An 18031-nucleotide genomic window follows, 5' to 3' on the forward strand; every position below is an offset into this window, starting at 1 on the left:
TGGCAGAAACCGAGCCTCTTGCTACTTGGCAGAGGCCAGGAGCAACGGCACTTGGTTTACCCTTCTCTTGGGATGATCAGCAAAGCAGATGAGTTCTCCCTGCAAAAGAAGCAGCTGCCCAACCATCCAACTTGGTTCCCAGGTCCTTCAGGGAAGCAGCTGGAAAAAAAAACCAACCTGACCAGGCTGTGCTGGTGATAAGAAACCTTCTGTAGAACCTTCTTATAAGTTGTCAAAACTCTTATTTTCTGCCCAACACCTACTTAACTAAAATCCGTGAATGGCTTATCAGGAGATGAGGCTGAACAGCTTCCAGGTGCTTTTCTAAAAAGCAACTTGATCTCAAATAAATCAACAGCTTTAAATTCAGCTGTAATACAACAGAAGGGACATACCTTTCATTTACAAAAAAAAAGACCATGGTTTCAAAAGCAGTCTCCAGTCCCAACAGCTGTCTCATTGCTCACAGTCAAACACCCAACAGGGATATTCCAGTTCTTAGGCAATGGCTTTGCACACCTCTTTGCTTGGCTTAGCTCTGAAACCAGATCCTTGCAATCGAATCCTTGAATGCTAACAGAGCCCCACAAAATCAGCAAGGTTCTTTGTCATGAAGACAACTCCAGGACCATGGCCAGTCACTTTAAAACAAAACAAAAAATGTATTCCCACCCCGCTCTTGGAGAATAAGATTGAGATTATTTCATTGCTTACAGATGAGAAGTTCACAGGCAGGTCTGCAACTTAACCTACCCAGTAATAAAGTTTATAAAGGGTTTATTTTGGTGTTCTAGCCCAGCCCCTAAGCTGGCAATGCCTGACGAGCACTATGAACAGTTGGGATGAAATGCTTCTGTCTCCAGAGTGTCTGAAGCTCAAACGGAGTTTGAGCAACTTTTATAGTTGATTTCTAGTAGCATAAACAATAACATCCTTCTGGATGCTGTAATTTCCCAGACAGAGAGTAACAGGGTGGCCTGGGATTGCAGCTGACACTGACTGCCCTTAATACATGCATCTCTTCCTGACTCCTTGAATGTATCTCACGGTCCCTGCTTCAGCCGGGATGACCACAGGCACACAGTACATCAGCAATCCAACCTTCTAAATATTCCGCTGCTGTTTCTGACAGTTCATGTACTTTGACCCCTCCAGTTCTTATTTCCAGAGCAAATGTTATCTCAATACAGATGCCCCTTCCTCTTAGCGCTCTCCTCTCATTTTTATCTTTCTTCTTGGGAAAACCGTTTGCTTTTTACCACCTAGAGAAACTGCAGAAAACTGGTAGTTTCAGCTTTGGTAAACAGCTCTGCTTTAGGCATCTTGGCTTCCTTTTTTGCCACTGACCAGTCTACTGGAACGGACTGGTTTTCCTGCTAAAAACCCGAAGTACTGCCAACACAACGGCCTGGCCTAACAGTGCCTGGGAGATAGCAGCTACTACTGACGATGGCTACAAAAGCTTGAAACAGTCAAGGAGAGGAACCACGCTGCAATGATTCACAGAAGACCAGCTCTTGGGCAAATGGACAATTTTTATTTTCCCAAGACCTTAGTCAGAAATACCAAAAGGAAGAAAGCTGGGGCGGGGGGGGGGGAGGGGGGGGGGGGGGGGGGGGTGGGGGCGGTGTGGGCAGGAGAGATCTTGATATTAACTCTTCCCCAGCTACCTGCTTCTTTCAGACTCTCGGGAAAATCTCCTTTTCACAAAAAACGTTCAGTCGCTCAAATCCAGAAATAAAAACTGTGTAATGTCATCATCAGAACTGATTTCCAGGCGTCGTGCGTTGTCCTTGCTATTGCAAGATAAAAAGGTCTGTTCTGCAAAGAACAGGTCACCAACCCTTTGTATCTCGCTGTGTATTTTTCTTATTCATTGAGCTTAGAGGTGCAAACAGTTCATCTGGTGAAGATACTGGTTACTTTTTCAGGCAAAGCTTCTCTGGCTCAGATAGTTTCTTCCCCTCCCTTCAAAAAATCCTAGCCCTTTATTTGGGAATTCAAGCTGTTTCGTACATACCTTGATGTATAAATTCTCCATCCTTTAACTGGAGCAGGTCAAAAAGATCCCTGACCAAAAGCGTTGGAAGTCTGGAGCAGCATCTACTTCATTATAATTCTAAGTAGCCCCAAAGTGAAATTAGGTTTACAGTTGATGTTCCAGTAAAACTGCAAACTTAGGTGGATATAAAGTTCACATGACCTCGCTTGGCTTTGTCTCCAACCTGGGCAAAACGCAGCAACCAGTCCCAGATAAGACTCCCTTTGCAGGTTAAAATTAGCCATCAAAATGGTTCAAACACAGAAATTTAAGTACAGTTTCGCCCAGCTTCCCAAGGACTGTAACGAACTGGTTTCTCTAAAATAATGAGGTAAAATCTTGAATGCTTTCTTTCTGGATGAAGCTCATTCATTGGCACTGTAATGAGACACAAATACAAAAAAAAAAAAAGTAATAATCTGTAAAACAGGCTGGGGGCCTGCCAGGGTTTATTTAACCCAGCAAAAACCTCATCATTGGCTACATGAACACTTGGCAGTGGAGAGAGGCCACAAGTTGGAAACACGGAGTTTGTTTCAGGGCAGATAATAAAACAATAGACAGGAAGGGACTGGCTTGGCTTCTCTTCAGTCACTTGTTAGTGGGGACTGGAGTAGAAGCTGGAGGATCAGGATGGTCCAAGATAGTTGGTAGGGAAAGGGATGAACTGAAGCAAGAGAAGCGTCTGGGCAGGAGAGAGATAGGCATGTGTTTTGGGAGGAGACATACAGAGATGGGGGAAACGTGGGAAGGGAACAGGCTGGGGAGGGATGCACGGCAGAGTGGGGGAAAAACATGGAGGAGGTGGAAATAGAGAAGGAAAAGCAACTTGGAATCAGGTGCCACGTGTTCATCACTAGTATCACTGCCTGGACAACAGCTTGTGCTGGAGACACAGAGCAAGAAAGGGCAGAGCATGGTCTCCAAGGAGACGATGGAGGCTGGCAACATAGCGAGAAGTTTCATGACAAGCCAGGTCTCACGTTGAGCTTGTCCTCCTCCAGCCCTGGGAGCAGGGACGGGATGGGGGTAACACAGAAGGTGCCCTTCAATGGGGCATTTTAGGTCTCTGCAAAGCATGTGCTTCTCCTGCACTCTGGCTAAAGTAGGTTAAAGCTGCAGCCTAGACCTTTGGCAACAAAAATTATCTCCGCTGAAGGCCATGGGTCTGTGCCAGCTTTGTGAACTAACATGCAATCTAGCCCCGTGTTTCCAGGCAGAGGCACAATGGGAATAAGGGCATTTAAACACTGAGATTTTTTTTCCCTTAACCATGGATTTGAGGAGTGTAAGATCCCAACTGCTTAATGAAATAGGGCTTGGAAGGCTCAGAGCACCAGCAGAGCCTCATCAGGACATATGTCCAGGCACAATCACTCCTTGCTATGGGGGCTGATCACACTGGCTGGATTTTAGGTCTTCAGTAGGGCAAAGACATCCTTTTCTTTCTGTAGCAAGCTGCCATGTCCCAGCCATGGCCTCTTCTAGTAGATGCTTTCCTAAGAAAGCCTTCCTAACAAAGCCCTAACGTTTCAAATGTTTTCTAGGAGTTGTTAAAACATCAAAACCACAGCTCTCGATTATTTAATTCTTTAAAAAAATTATTTCAGTAACTCCAAAAGAACGACATTTTTTCTTGTGTAATCTACTGTTCAATAAAATCATAACTATTTGTTGACCATAAAAACGCTTTATGTGTTTTTTTTTCAGTCCCATCCAGAGCCACTGCAGTGCTCAAGGAATCTGTTTCCTCTTGGAGAACCTCCTGCAACACAAACCCACTAGCAGGTAGTACGGAGAAGCCAACTAGGACATTTCTAGAGTGTGAACGTCTCCATCCAGGTCTGGCAGTGAGATCGAGCACATACATTCAAATTGAGAATTCTCAAAGAGTCAGGGTTGGATTTGGCATAAAGAGTGATTTGAGTCTGAATTTCAGCTTTAGTCTTGTAATTGCTGTTCTCATCAGTTCAGAATCAGATCCCAGACCAAGAACTGTAAGAACACTGTGGAAGGAAACTTTAGAAAATTATCTGGGATCAGACTTGCTGATTATGGTTTCCCTTGTTTTTCCTAACTCTGTTTTTTTTATAGGGGAACTGGTAGCTAGTGATTGTGGAAAGTCCTTTTTCCACTTCACAGGGTGAAATTAGCAAAATTACTTTTATAGCATTGACTTTTATAGCATAGGTAGATCTTTGTCAGCCTTCATACAGCCCAGGATCAATGGTGCTGCTTACCCTCGTCTTGGGAACAAACACTAAAGAAAAAGAGATCTTTCTGTAAAAAGATTTGCCCGACCATTCAAATCGAGTCTTCCAGGCCAATCGAGGAGGAAACCCAGAAACAAAATTGATGTCAAAATTTCTGCAGAAGCTTCTCACGATTTGTCTAGACCTCAACCTTCTGCTCCTTCGTGGCTCATCTGGAGGTGTGGTAAGCAGCTTACAGAAGCTTTTCTAACCAATGACTTAATCCAATGCTTCAGGGAGCTTTAGGTCAACACCACCAGTGGGCTTTAGGTCAGCCCAGAGGCTTTAACAGAACTGGGAAATTGTTAGTTCTTGCAAATAAACCCATTTGAACGGTACCATCAGATAGTACCTAAAGGAGCCTACAAGAAAGCTGGAGAAGGACTTTTCACAAGGGCACATAGTGATAGGACAAGGGGCAATGGCTTTAAACTGAAAGAGGGGAGAGTTAGAGTAGACTAAGGAAGAAATTCTTCCCTCTGAGGGCGGTGAGGCACCGGAACAGATTGCCCAGAGAAGTTGTGGATGCCCCATCCCTGGAAGTGTTCAGGGCCAAGCTGGATGGGGCTTTGAGCAACCTGATGTAGGAACCATGGCAGGGGGGTTGGAACTAGATGATCTTTAAGGCCCTCTTCCAACCCAAAACATTCTATGATTCTATAGAGGAGCACACGACAATGGACAGAGGCTGTGAGTAGGAAGCACATAGGCTGTCCTAGGTCAGGAGACAACATGATAGTCAGGGAAGGCCAGTCTATGCTTATCTCTTACCTTAAATCAATATTTCAGTTTTCCAGAGTCCACATTAATTGCTTCATAGGTAAACTCATCCTGCTCAGAAAGCGCTCTATGAGAAGTCATAGAACTCCAAACAGAAAACAACCCTGCTTTGCCTCATTATTAGGACTTTCATTTGATCCTAGAATAAACACATTCCCCTAATACAAACACAGGGAGCTCTTACACAAAAATAAACTGTTAGAAATCAATATATCACCTGACTTTCTTCCCCAAAAGTACAACTGTTCCCAGAACCTCTGACCGCCTGTCGTGGTTTGGCCTATAAAATAGAGATTTATGATTGGCGAGATCTATAAAGAAGCCTCCATCCATGAGCAATATTGCTTAAAAATATATAACCTGTTCTACTTACTCTGCAATGGCCCGATTCCAGATGTCCTGGGAAACTGTACGTTTCACAACATACCTAGTATGTCCACAGTGCTCATACATACAGTTTTTACCCAGATAGTGCAAGAAGGTACGTTGTCACATGGTTCCCTCCTTGCAATAGGTTTTTTCAAATTCTGTCCAGAAAAGTCAATAACAAATTCATCCTCTGAAGAAACACAATTTTTAGTTCAGCATTTGTGCTGGGTTTATAATCATATTGTCATATATTTTCTTGGGTCGCTTGAAAAATCTGTCTGAATTCCTCAGATATAATAGAGAAATGTTTCCATAGTGTGTCCTACTTACACCGTCCATCTGCAGTTTCTACAGAATAGGGTTTAGGTGAAGCTGTTAGCCTCTTGTAAGGCAAATATTTCATTCACATTTCCAGACATAGAATCATCATCCATTAAAAAACCATGTTATAAATAGGTATTAAGGCAATAATACCCAATTTCTGAACTCAAAAGGAAGTCAGGAGTGAATTATTTCCCGTGGTAACCTAACATGTCCTGGGAGAGATCATTTAACATGATTTTCTTGCATAATCCTGGAAATTTCGCCATGTAAGCATCTCAATTCAGACTTCAGTATGGCATTCCTCTTCTTCAGGAGAGTTAAGACCCTCAATGATCCCCAGATACGTCAGCTGTATAACAATCTGAAGCCACTTTCTACTGAAAACTGTGTGGTTTTAGAAGCACCACGGCCTCAGCCGCTGCAGGAATCCAGGTGATTCAGCCTGGAGGGAGTCACCAGCTAAACCAGAAGCTTAGCCAGGAGGTCAGTAAGACACGTAAGGAACGTTTTACAGAATTCTGAACAGACCATTAACAAAGAGGAGAAGAAGGAAAAACAAACGCCACACAAAAGAGGAGGGGAAGGGGAAAGAGAGGGGAAAAACACACAAAAAGGGGGGGAACACATAAAAAGAGAGGGGGAACACAAAATGAGGGGCGAAAAACACTAAAGAGGGAGAAAACAAAAAGGGGGGTTGGGGACAAAAAGAGAGAGAAGGGAAAAGACATTATAGAATCCTGTCTGAAAGGAGGTAGAAGTCTTTCAAAGAGCATGGAGTTTATGATGCTGCTCAGCCTCTTGCTGATGAATGAGACTGGGAGGAGGAGATAGTTATGAAACGATCTAATTTCTGTACAGAAATTATTTCACCTTTCACTTACTGGCAGATTAGAGCAGGTGTGGACTTTGTTTCCTAACACTGACCCAAAACAACATGAAAACAATTGATAAGAGCTCCAGGATAAGCTCATTTATTTCCCGATTCAGAGTGAGAAATCTACTGAGCCTGAACATAAACACACTACTGAGGTTGCACTGATTTATCTTTCCTGCAAAGGAATCTTTTCTACATGGATTATGGACCAGTCCATGAATTGTCTAAATTCACCATGTTTCTTTAAGCAACAGTAACATACTCAAGTTAAGAATCCAAGTTGTATAAAAGGTTTATTTAAAAACCACCTTCCATAAACCCAAATAAGATATGTAGCAAGATACCATTTCGATGTGGGTTACAGGAAAATACAGTGACAGTATTTTATATATAGATACAAAGTTCACAGATCCAGAAGAGCAGCTTCAATATATTTACTGTATCCTTCTCTTTTCCCTCTAAATAAATGCAAAATGACCAACTATCACTATAGCATATCAGTTCTATTAACAAAGACATAAATCGACTGTGAGCAGTGCATTATCAAATGAGGCAGTTTTGTTGGTTTTAAAAAAATGAGTTTTTTTCTGATAAAGCCACTCCAGCTCCCCACAGAACACTCCTGTGCTAAGAACCAGCATGAGAAATATTGGTGCTGAACAGTAAAATTAACAGCTGGAAATGGGAACAGAGACAGAAAGCCTGTTGGCAAGGGGAACAACTACTAAAATTCCAAGAAAACCAAACCACGAACATCCAGCTGTGACCAGCAAAACAAAATGCAGAAAAACACTCCTATCTGGGATCCTCATTTATGCTCTGCTCTGCAGACCAACTCATCGTGTACATGGAAAGTGAAGGATGTTTCCTGAAACATCACAGTGCAAGTTTGATGATTATGGACCATGGATTATGGATTACTGATGATAAATTGATTTTGATAGTAACGAGTGCTACGTGTTGACAGCTATATAAAAATCAAACCATAAAATTAATATCTTCCAACTTTTTACCTTCAGCCAATGTTTTTTCTAGCCTCTGTGAGAGGATGGATTCCCTGTCAAACAGGCATTAGATTCAAAGCCTTCTCTAGTCACTGAACAAGTCCTGGATTACGACTTTTCCTCTGGATCAAAATGCCTGGGAGACAAACCATCCATCAGCCTGCTGCAGAATTAGACAGCATTCGGACCCAGCTCCAGACGTCTGGTGAGGACCCTGGTTTTGTTGGACAAATACTTGCAGGAGCTCACAATAACTTCTGTCGCATTTCTTGATCTGAATTAGCCAGTTGGTTTGGAGGAAAGTTTGGGATTTTTTTTTCCAGCCTGGGGTTAAGTTTGAGCAACCAAAAGATAAGGGTATCCAGTACCCTTTGGGGACTCTACCAAAGTCAGCAAGCTACTTTATAAATAAAGGTGCTATCTAGCCCCATGGGGGTTGCTTGGTTGACATGAGCTCCACTGATGCAACTGATGACTGTTTTCTTAAATACCTTGTTTTTTTTTTAACAGAGCTCTTTCACCTGCTACTAACAACTGATGTTCAAATGTCAAGCACAGGCTGCTTAGGTCAAGCCAAAGAAGCCAGGGAAGCTCAGTAGAAGTTCAAGACTCTGAAGAAACAAGTAGGGAAAAAGGTCAAGGAGAAGGATCCTCACATGGAAGCACCACCCTTGCCCGAAGCCTCGTTCTTAGTGCAATTGGACAACTATGCAACTTATTGGCCAGGTGCTGAATTTGTAAATGACAATGAAAACATCAATCACAGTATTGCTCGTGATTGCACCCATCCTAGTTGAAACAGGTGTGGCTGTTAATTTGTCTGATTCATTTAATTCAATTATCTTGCGCTCAGATCTGCGCTCTTCTGTTGCATTAAGCAGCGACCCATTTTATAGAAGACATAGGAGCCACACTGCACTTCTTCTGTGATTTTTCTCTTATTTTCATACTGACAAAGCCAGAGCCCGTGCACGTGGGTCTAATTACAGAGAACTCCTGACAGCCTTTGGGTCCAGTCCAAATCAACCTGCTTTACTGGGAGGCTGCATGGGTTTCATGTCAGCCCTTGGCTGTGCCAGTTCACTGCCCTTCTACCAGAAGTCTATATAGCAGCTTTGGAAGTTGTTTCAGGTCCCTTCTGTGTCAAACGACATCCCAGATCAGGAAGACATACCACCTCCAGTGAGGAGATCAATGAGTGATTTTGGGAGTCATTGCCCATGAAGATGTAAAAGTCTCAGCTGAAACCAAAAGAACATGTTTAGCACAGTAATTAGACTGATGATATTACCATTAGAATTAGTCCAGAAGAACTACATTAAAAAAAAAAAAAATCTGTACTTACAGAGATGCCTGATAAAGCCTGAAAATTTGGTTTCTGAATCTGCAGAAGATGCTGTTGGTTTCTCAGGTGGAGCCAGTTCCTCCTTCTGCTGGTCCTATGAGCAGCTCCAGATCAATCGCCGTGAGTTGAAGTCACTGCCCTTCGCAAATCAACAGACCTTTAGGCCATACTCATCACCCTAAATGGACCTAAGCACCAAAGCCTGTTCTTCACTCATCAACCAGGTAGGGGAAAGAAATAAATCGTGAACACAAATGAGGTGCTGCTGCCAATACCAAGTCCAGTCCCTTGCTCGTTCTTGTCTCCAGATCATGCTGAAACTCACAAATGCTAAAATTAAACACACTAATTTAGTAAAAGTATGTGACTAAATGCAATCCAACATCACAAGAGGTGTAAAGCATCATCAGGATGACTTTAAAGCTACCGTGTTCATTTTGCATTGCAGCATTCCAGCATCATGCCTCCTTTCATGCCCCTGAAAAAACAAAACCCAAAACAAAACCCAAAACAAAACCCAAAACAAAACCCAAAACAAAACCCAAAACAATTTGCCTGATAACAAAATGTCTGAGTTTGAATGTTGCAGCATGAGATTCTGTCTCTCACCTTGGACAAGCCAGGAACTAGATGGTCTTCAAAGGTCCCTTCCAACTCAAACCATTCTATGGCTCTATGAACACTTCTGTCTGCACAACTGAAAATCCATAATAAAAGCAAAGAGATGTTGTATCGCTGTGCTCTGTGATGTGCAAGTGAGTCACACACAAAACGGAGGATAGAGATTAAGAAGTGATTTCCTTTTGCAGCATCTCCGTGACCACCTCTAAACAGAAAGGGACAATTTTGAGGTCTCTTCTGAAATATTTTGTAAACGTACCTAAGTTTCAGAAAGGCTCTCACAGATGTGCGGTGGCCAAGACGGCGAGGGCAAGTCAGAGTGTGGGAGCACACGTGCTGCAATAAAAGGGTTTAAGGTATTTGAACGTGTGAAGCCAAGCTTTTAAAATCAGCATAATGAAGAGAAACTAGTGACGCCACTGCTGAGAACAGTAAAATTACTTCTGGGTTTCCAAAACTCAGTTGGATAAGGCATTGATCAGGCTGACCTAACACACATGTAGCACAGCTACGAGCAGGGAGTAGGATGAAATTACTTCCAGAGTTTTCTTGCCTCTGTGAAATGAAAGAACTATCTGCTGCAAAGGAAATAAGTTTGATTCCGTCTCTCAGTCACAGACCCAGTAGCACCAGCCCAAGCCAATACATTTGGAGGACTATGAGCCACAGGGAAATTCACAAATCTTCATAGAGTCACTGAGGATTTTAAAGAGCTCGTTGTAGCACCTGATGTGTTTAAATTAGTTGTCAGATCAGGAGTCCCTTTGCAAACCAGGAGTGAAATATCACTACACCCATGGATATGCAATGGTCTGGTCAGAAGAATGGGGGGCTGGAGAGACAACCTAAACAGGTAGTTGCACATGACGTCTTCTCTGAGGAACAAGCATATCATTTCAGCGCTAGATGAACAAGATTTGGTCCTCATGTCCCCTCTGTCAGCATTCCTAGTGTAGAAGTGGAAGAGTCTTTAATTTTAATGCAAGGCAGAGCTGGTCAGGCTTTTTGGGTGGTCCCAACACTTCATCTGTCCAAAAGGACTCGTCATCTGCTCTGGGACCATCAGATACTGCTGCAATTCCCATTGAAACATTATTTGTCAAGCTCACTGCAATGTCGTCAGTTTGACTGAAAACTTGGATTTTTATTTATTATTATTTTGTCAGCTGGCACTCAGCAGGTGGCCTGACAAAGGGAAGATCACCAAAGGCAATGGACAAGTCACCTCTTCCAATCCCAGCTGCAATTCTGACACAGAAAGAGCAAAGGTGTTTTTCAACTGTAACTGACATACGTGTCCATTGGCATGAGGCATCTTAAATTGACTCTAAGGTGATTAACAGAGCAGAATTAGCACAACAAGCGAGGGGAATTAAGGGCAAAGAGTTGTCCTTGAGCCAATATCATGTCTACATCTGCCAGAGGAAAACCTGCAGTCCCAGAACTCAAGTGGAAGCAGAAATAGGAAACATTAACAAGGTCTCTGGTATTGTACGTGACTTAAAAAGCTCATGAGGCTCTGTGCACCCACATGAATGTCACTGAAAGCTAAGTAGCATGTGAACAAGTGCTGGAGTTTTCACTGTAAAGCCTTCTAGGGACCACCTCCAATTTCTCTCTCAGCTTCCTTTTGACGGCTCCCCTCCCTGAGACAGTGCCATGGGGACCTGCTTTGAGGCTTACTAGTACTCCTGCACAAATTGCTGTGAACTGCTTTTCCAACACTGGAGCTACTTGTAAGTAGCCAGACATGTATCAATGACTCAACTTTTCCTGTTCAGCTAACCCAGCCTGATATCTTCTCTTACAAGGGGAACCATTTCAAGTTCAACCTGGCTAAAAGAAAGCCAAGAATTACCTTTTCCATCCCAAACTTTACCTGCTCCATCATACTAGCTAGTGCAATAGCATCTCCCGAATCAAGGCATTGCTGTCAGCTCCGATTCGCCCTTCTTCCTCTCACTTCCTGCCCACAACTAGACCTAGCTTCGTCTTCTCTACATTCTCTTTCCCTTCCAATCCACCCCCAAACAAGCTCTTTCACTGCTGTCTTCTTCAGGTTGTGAACCACATAGGTGCCATTTCACCAATGAGATCATACCAAGCTCCTATGAATTGTCCCACCATACCAGGGATCCAGCACAAGTTCTCCTCCAAGGGTATATGTCACTCAGTCTTGCTTCTTCTCTCTGATTTCATCTCCTTTCACATTCCCCCTCTTGCCTCCTGACACTGCCCACTAAATACCTTAATTTAAAACTTTCCCTACTCTTCACCTCAGTGCTTTCTGCCACACTGTGTGCCCAGATCCCCTGAGATGGAGAGACTCACAGAATATACTATTACTTGCTAAGTAGGGAGGGGTTGGTCTCTTTGGACACATGCTGTGAAGAGGATGCTGAAGATCCTTTGCTGCTTAGCCAAGCTCCGCGGTGCCCAGGCTTTGCAGCTACTTTACTACAGTTCCCTTCTAGAAGGGACCTCACTGTCCACTCAACCTCAACATAAAGTAGGTAAGGGCACACTTTAGCCTTCTGCTTGACCTAGCCTCCAGCAACAGGCTGTGCAACTATAGCATTTCACCGGTGAGCAAAATGTGAAGGCTTATTGCTACAGTCACAGAGTAAGCAGGGCTAGAAGACACCTCACTATCTATCTAACTCATCTCTTGTGAACGGGAATTACCTCACTGGGGCCTGTTCTGGCTTCCCGACAACCCTGCGAACATTACGTAAACCAGCACAAAGTCCTCAACGGGCTGGCGAAAGCCAACCTTTCAGCTTGGCCCAATAACCCTCACACAAACATGGAAATATCGACACGATAATAGTAAAACTGACCTCTTGGCTTCCAGCACCAGTGGCACCACTGAGACTGCTCCTATAAGGAACGCGTTGCCTTGGCAGAGATGACCAGTCCCAGCTCTCAATGCCATGTGCATATTTAGAGCTGTGCCAGGACATTGACTTCTTCCTGGCAGGGCCACGCTCCCCGAATGTCTGAAATGACTGGACTTTCCCACGGCTTTATAGCACTGCCTGTTCTGCAGTAACCCTCGCCGTTTGATGCGTTTGTCATAAAGGAAGGTCACCAGCCATCACGAAAGCTTTGAAATAGATGACTTTTTTGAAGCCATCTGCTTACCTTTTCCCTTCTCTTTGTCTACACCTTTAACAAACAAACAAAAAAAATATTTCATTTGTTGGTTCCTGGAAACATACCTCTCTCTGTGTGCATGGGGACAGCCTGACCGACTGTGCAAAGACAGCCCTGATTTACAGCCCTGTGCAAACCTCAAATAACCTTGAAGGCTGGGTAGAGGACGGGACCAGCAGACCCAGGGAATAGCCATGAGCAACCAAATCTCTAGGTCCCTTATCCTGAGTTCTCTCTTCTTGCCATTCAAAGTCTCCTAGATTCTGCGCTTAAACACATATTAACATCCAAGTACCTGAAAGCACCTCATTGTGCACACCACTAACCGCCATCACAGATGTAAATACCCCTTTCCTCTTCCAAACCCAAGCTCCTTTGCAGTCCAGGTTAAGATAGACTCATTCTGGACCTGTAGATCCTTTTCCCTCCCAGCCATGAACACATGCACGAATGCTCAGAGCCCCATGTACAGGTAGACCAAATATATTGAGCATAAACACACACCTTATCACTCCTATTAAAGCTCTAGAGAGAAGCTGTCCTAGAGAGCCCCAAATATCCACCTCATGTTGGAAATTATCATCTCCCAATTTGATAGACAGGGAAAGCAAAGCTCCAAGACAGGTGGCTGAAACTGATACCACACAGGATGATCTACGCTAGAACTGGTGCAGGAAAAAAAACAAAAACAAAAAACAACACAGGAAGATTTCTGGTCCCTGTTGCTGTAACTGCCAGACTATTCATGTTTTGGTGCCACACCAAGATGCCTCACATCCTGCAAATTTGGCTATTGAAATAATAACAAACATTGGAGACTGCTGATGAAGAAGCTGGTGGCACAACGGACATACTATCAATTCATGTGTACATTTGTCCTGGTGTATCTATATATCTATAGTACTACTACAGAACATCATTACTCAAGTTGGCCAAGCTTCTCTGCATGAACTGTCACAGGGACAACTGAGGACCCTCTGTCCTTCACTGTACACCCTTCTCGGGCCCTTCAGTTACTGGGGTACCTCCAGGGCAAATAGGCAGCCCACTCCCACTTGCCCTTTCCCTCAACACCTCCAAGAGCTCGAGGTCACGCACACATGCTTTTCTGCTTACAGAGCAGGAGAAAACAAGAGGGATTGCACAAAGGCTGGTTTATGGACAAAGAACTCCAGGCGTGATATAAAACCACCTTGATGATTTATGGCAAGAAAAAAAGGATTTAGGAGGGAGAGAGGAAGGTTTCGCTATTTGTCCTTCAAGCATCAACATATCTATGAAGGCAGATGTTTGAACTACCACCCTTTTGAAGCTCTTTTTGGCCCAGGACAGGCTAGGAGGTCCCACACAGCAGATATGAAGGAGTAACTAGAAGGGCTGTCCTCCTGTCACACATTTGTGGGGCAAAGAGTGCAAGGAGAAACACTACTCATAGAGCAGCACATACAAGAGAAACCCAAAAGCTCTGTTCAAAGGACATGGAGAGGCTCTGGCAGCTGGACCATGGTTTATTGCTGAGAGGGAAAAGAGGTAGGAAAGCTCTGGTGGAAGAGGTGGGCAGACAGGGATAAGGGACAGGGCTGATGCCTTCTCTGTCCGCAGAAGCTTAGGAGCCAACCTCATGGTTCGGCTCCCAGCCACAGGGAAGTTCCTCAACAGCAATCCCTACTGACTCTAGTGAGTACTCTAGACCTAAAGATCCAGACAAAGCAAAATGTTCACCGTTCTCACCTGGCCATCCTCACTGCTTTGTAGCGTTCCTCAGGCTTAACCAAGAAACCCACAGAGAAATCCAAATCCTTCCTTTCCACATCACACTTACGTTCCAGTTGCCTAAGGAGAAGAGCACCCATCGAACACCAATTCCCACTGCCTGCAGCGGAGGAACGCTGCAGAAATACACCTGAGAAGAGGCTGCAGAAAACACGTCAGCTAGGCGTGATGCCTTCGCAGTGGTAGAACTCTGGAGATGCTCAGTTCTCGCAGGGTGGAGAGCAAGGGAGGATAGTCCCTGCCTGGTCTGCCTGTGCCCTCTCGTGGCTGCCTGATCATGCTGCACAGGATAGGATCAAACCTCCAGAGAAAAAGAGGAGAGGCTGCTTTTCCTTGTAAAGAACCAAGATTCTTGTATTATTTTTAGTGTAGACTCTTTAGGATCCTAAAAAAAAAAATAATTAAAAAAGAAATAAAATTGATATCCCACTCAGGAGACAGCTCTCAATTCAAAATTTAGCAGCTTAACAGAGGACAGCCAAGGAGCTGAAAATCACAGAGCAATTGTTACAGTCATCTGAGCCCACACCCGACCCACCAGGGAAGGGGCATGTAGACACAGCTTTGAGGAGGACAAACCCTTCTAATTACGCCATCATATCTGCTGCTGGCCCCAATGGCTGCCTGCCACCTCTTCCTTGAAGCCTCTATCCATCCATTCACCCATCCTCTCCTGGCAGCTCCCCACTGCTCATGCCCTGCTCTACCCAGCACTGGCAGGACAGACACCACCACCACCTGGCTCTGGTCCTGTGCTTTGCGATGGCAGCTGGTCTCCTCCTCCGTGCCCAGATGACTTGTTCCTATAAAAGAGTAGCACCATATTTTAAAAAACAAAACAAAACCAAAAAAACCCACCATACACAACAAAAACAGTATATCATTTTAGAAAAAGGCACAGAAAATGCTTTGGGTAAGCATTGCTGCTATCTGTTGAGGTTCTCCATATCCCAGAGGTAGCAGCCCCTTCCTCTGGCACTTGTCCGAACTGAGCCACCTCCAGTGCCCTTCCCTCCCTCCCATGATGTCAGATGCCGATGATGAGTGCGAATCCAGCTGGGGAAAATCTTCTGCAGCCTCACTGCCCTGAACAGGCCAGGGAAATCCAAGAGCAGCAGTGATGGGGCCACTCATCCCACCAGAGGAAGCAGTGTCAACATTTACATAGGAATAGAAAGGGAAAAGGATGATAGGGAGATTTAGGGCCTGGCTAAGAGTGTCTCAGGGCACTCTGGGTACAGAGGACACAGGACCACAGTTCCAGGCTTTAAATGCAGCATGGAGAAGGTCATGGTGATGTTTCCTGTCACGTTGTCACAGCAAGCACCAGTGACTGGGTCTCAGGGTCGCACACAAACAGGGAAAACGCGGCAAGGCCTGACCACCCTTGCACCAAGCACAAATCCAGAGGAAGCCCATGGGGGTTCAGTGCTTGTTGCCCCGTGCTGGGGAGAGCCTCAGCACTGGTGCACTCACTCACAGACACAGGTTCCCTGGGCCAGTCTTCTCTTACTCATCCTCACACAAGTTCACCTTTACAGTAAAGAACAGCCCCCAGGTCCCAGAACCACAACTACCATGATGTCTAACGCTGTTTCCTGCTCCGGCTGTACCTCTGTTTCATTTCCCGAAGGCCTTCAATGTTTCATTTTTTTTCCTCTCTGCTGCCATCGCCAAGAGATGACAAGATCTTCCATGTTAACATTCACAGCTAAACGCAGGAGGAGAGCAAATGACTTTAGTGAAACCAGAGGGATCCAATTCCCAACTTGAAGAGCCTGAGAGCTGCTGCTGCCACAGGTCAGGCACACGCTGTGCCCACAAACCAGCAGTATATCTCTCATGCTTGCCTCTGCAGTAGCATGGAGAGCTGCACACGGGCTGGGGCCAGGAGAGCTCAACCACAGCATCATAGAACAGTTTAGGTTGAAAGAGACCTCAAAGATCATCTAGTTTGAACCCCCCCTGCCATGGGCAGGGACACCTTCCACTAGACCAGGTTACTCAAAGCCCCATCCAACCTGGCCTTGAACACCTCCAGGTAAGGGACATCTTTAAGGCCCCTTCTAACTCAAACCATTCTATGATTCTACGATTCCCTCAGGACATACAGCAGCAAGAGAAGTGCAGAGCACACCACCAGCCAACTTGATTCTTCTCTTGGCTACTGACCACGGCACACCCCAACCAACCCAACCTAGAACTGCCATCAGACCTTTAAAGAGGTTAATAACAAATGTTTATTTCCTTTAATAAAGAGCAGGGTGCAACCATCCCGCTGTTAATGGAGTGACTTCATATTAATTGACAAACTGTTCTCTCTGTTTTCTTTTAAACATAATACCACCTTACACAATGCATTCCTCTAATTCCTTTCATCTCAAAGTGCTTTACAAAGTGACACTGGGGGGAAAAAAAAAATTCCACAAACCAAACCATCTCCTACATAAAGAGATCAGCTCATTCCCAGTGCTGCAACGCAGCCACATCTGTTGTGCAATGTAGCAGTTAATGGAACAGGATGACATGTAGAGATCAAAAAGTCAGGGGAACAGACAGAAGGAGAAACTGTCAGGGATAGGATTTTATCTGAGCTGAAATCTGCAGCTGGGAAAGGACATTTCTATTTTCTCCTCTTGAAAAGCTGATGTGAAATTGCCACAACTCTTCAGACACCACCAGAAGAGGTGCAGGTTTATCACCAGCACAAGACCCAGAGCCAGACTCTTAACCAAAGACATATTTCCCAGGCTTTTAGGTCCACATTTGAAACATACTCCTTTGGTGAAGAGTAGCAGACTCATGCACTCATCTAGCTGGAGCGAGCAGCATGAGTTGGGGCACCTGGCTGTGGGAAGCAAAAGCAGAAATGGGGTGTTAGGAACTCGGCCTCGCAGGTCAGTTGTTTCTGAGCTGAAGGAGGTGGATTCAAAGCTACTACGTATCATCAAAACATGTTCTCCTGGCTCTGGGGATGACACAGCTCATGTTTTACACAGCTACTAACCATTGGCAAACAATCCCATATGCCAGCAGAGCTGTAAGGAAAGGAGACCCCTGAGCAGCAACTCAGCAGCACACTGTGGGTGTGCTCAGTGACAGGAAAGCTTGTGCTCATGGGGGTCTTCTACAGAAGGTCCCTCAGATCTGCTGTGAAGCTGTCCCTGTGCTAGGTTCCAAACCAAAAACTTTCGTCTTCCCCATGTATTCCTTCCCCAGCCCTGGACAAAAAAAAAAAATACACCAGCTCAGTTATTTTTCTTCCACTGAAGATATGGAATTTCTTCATAGCATGCCCCAGGAGAGGATGAAACTTAACAGAGCTGAAGATGGTGGTCTGGTTCTGGGCACCAACTTGCTAAGACGGGAGTTATGATGACGGCAGAGGGACAAGGTGACATGTCAGTCAAGAGTGCAGAAATGCCACGTGAGGTGAAACCTCCAGGTGGGTGGTGGGCTGAGCCGATTCCACAGTCACTGAAAAAAAGGCTA

Source organism: Tauraco erythrolophus, chromosome 6, assembly GCF_009769465.1.
Source record: "Tauraco erythrolophus isolate bTauEry1 chromosome 6, bTauEry1.pri, whole genome shotgun sequence".
Classification (NCBI taxonomy): Eukaryota; Metazoa; Chordata; class Aves; order Musophagiformes; family Musophagidae; genus Tauraco; species Tauraco erythrolophus.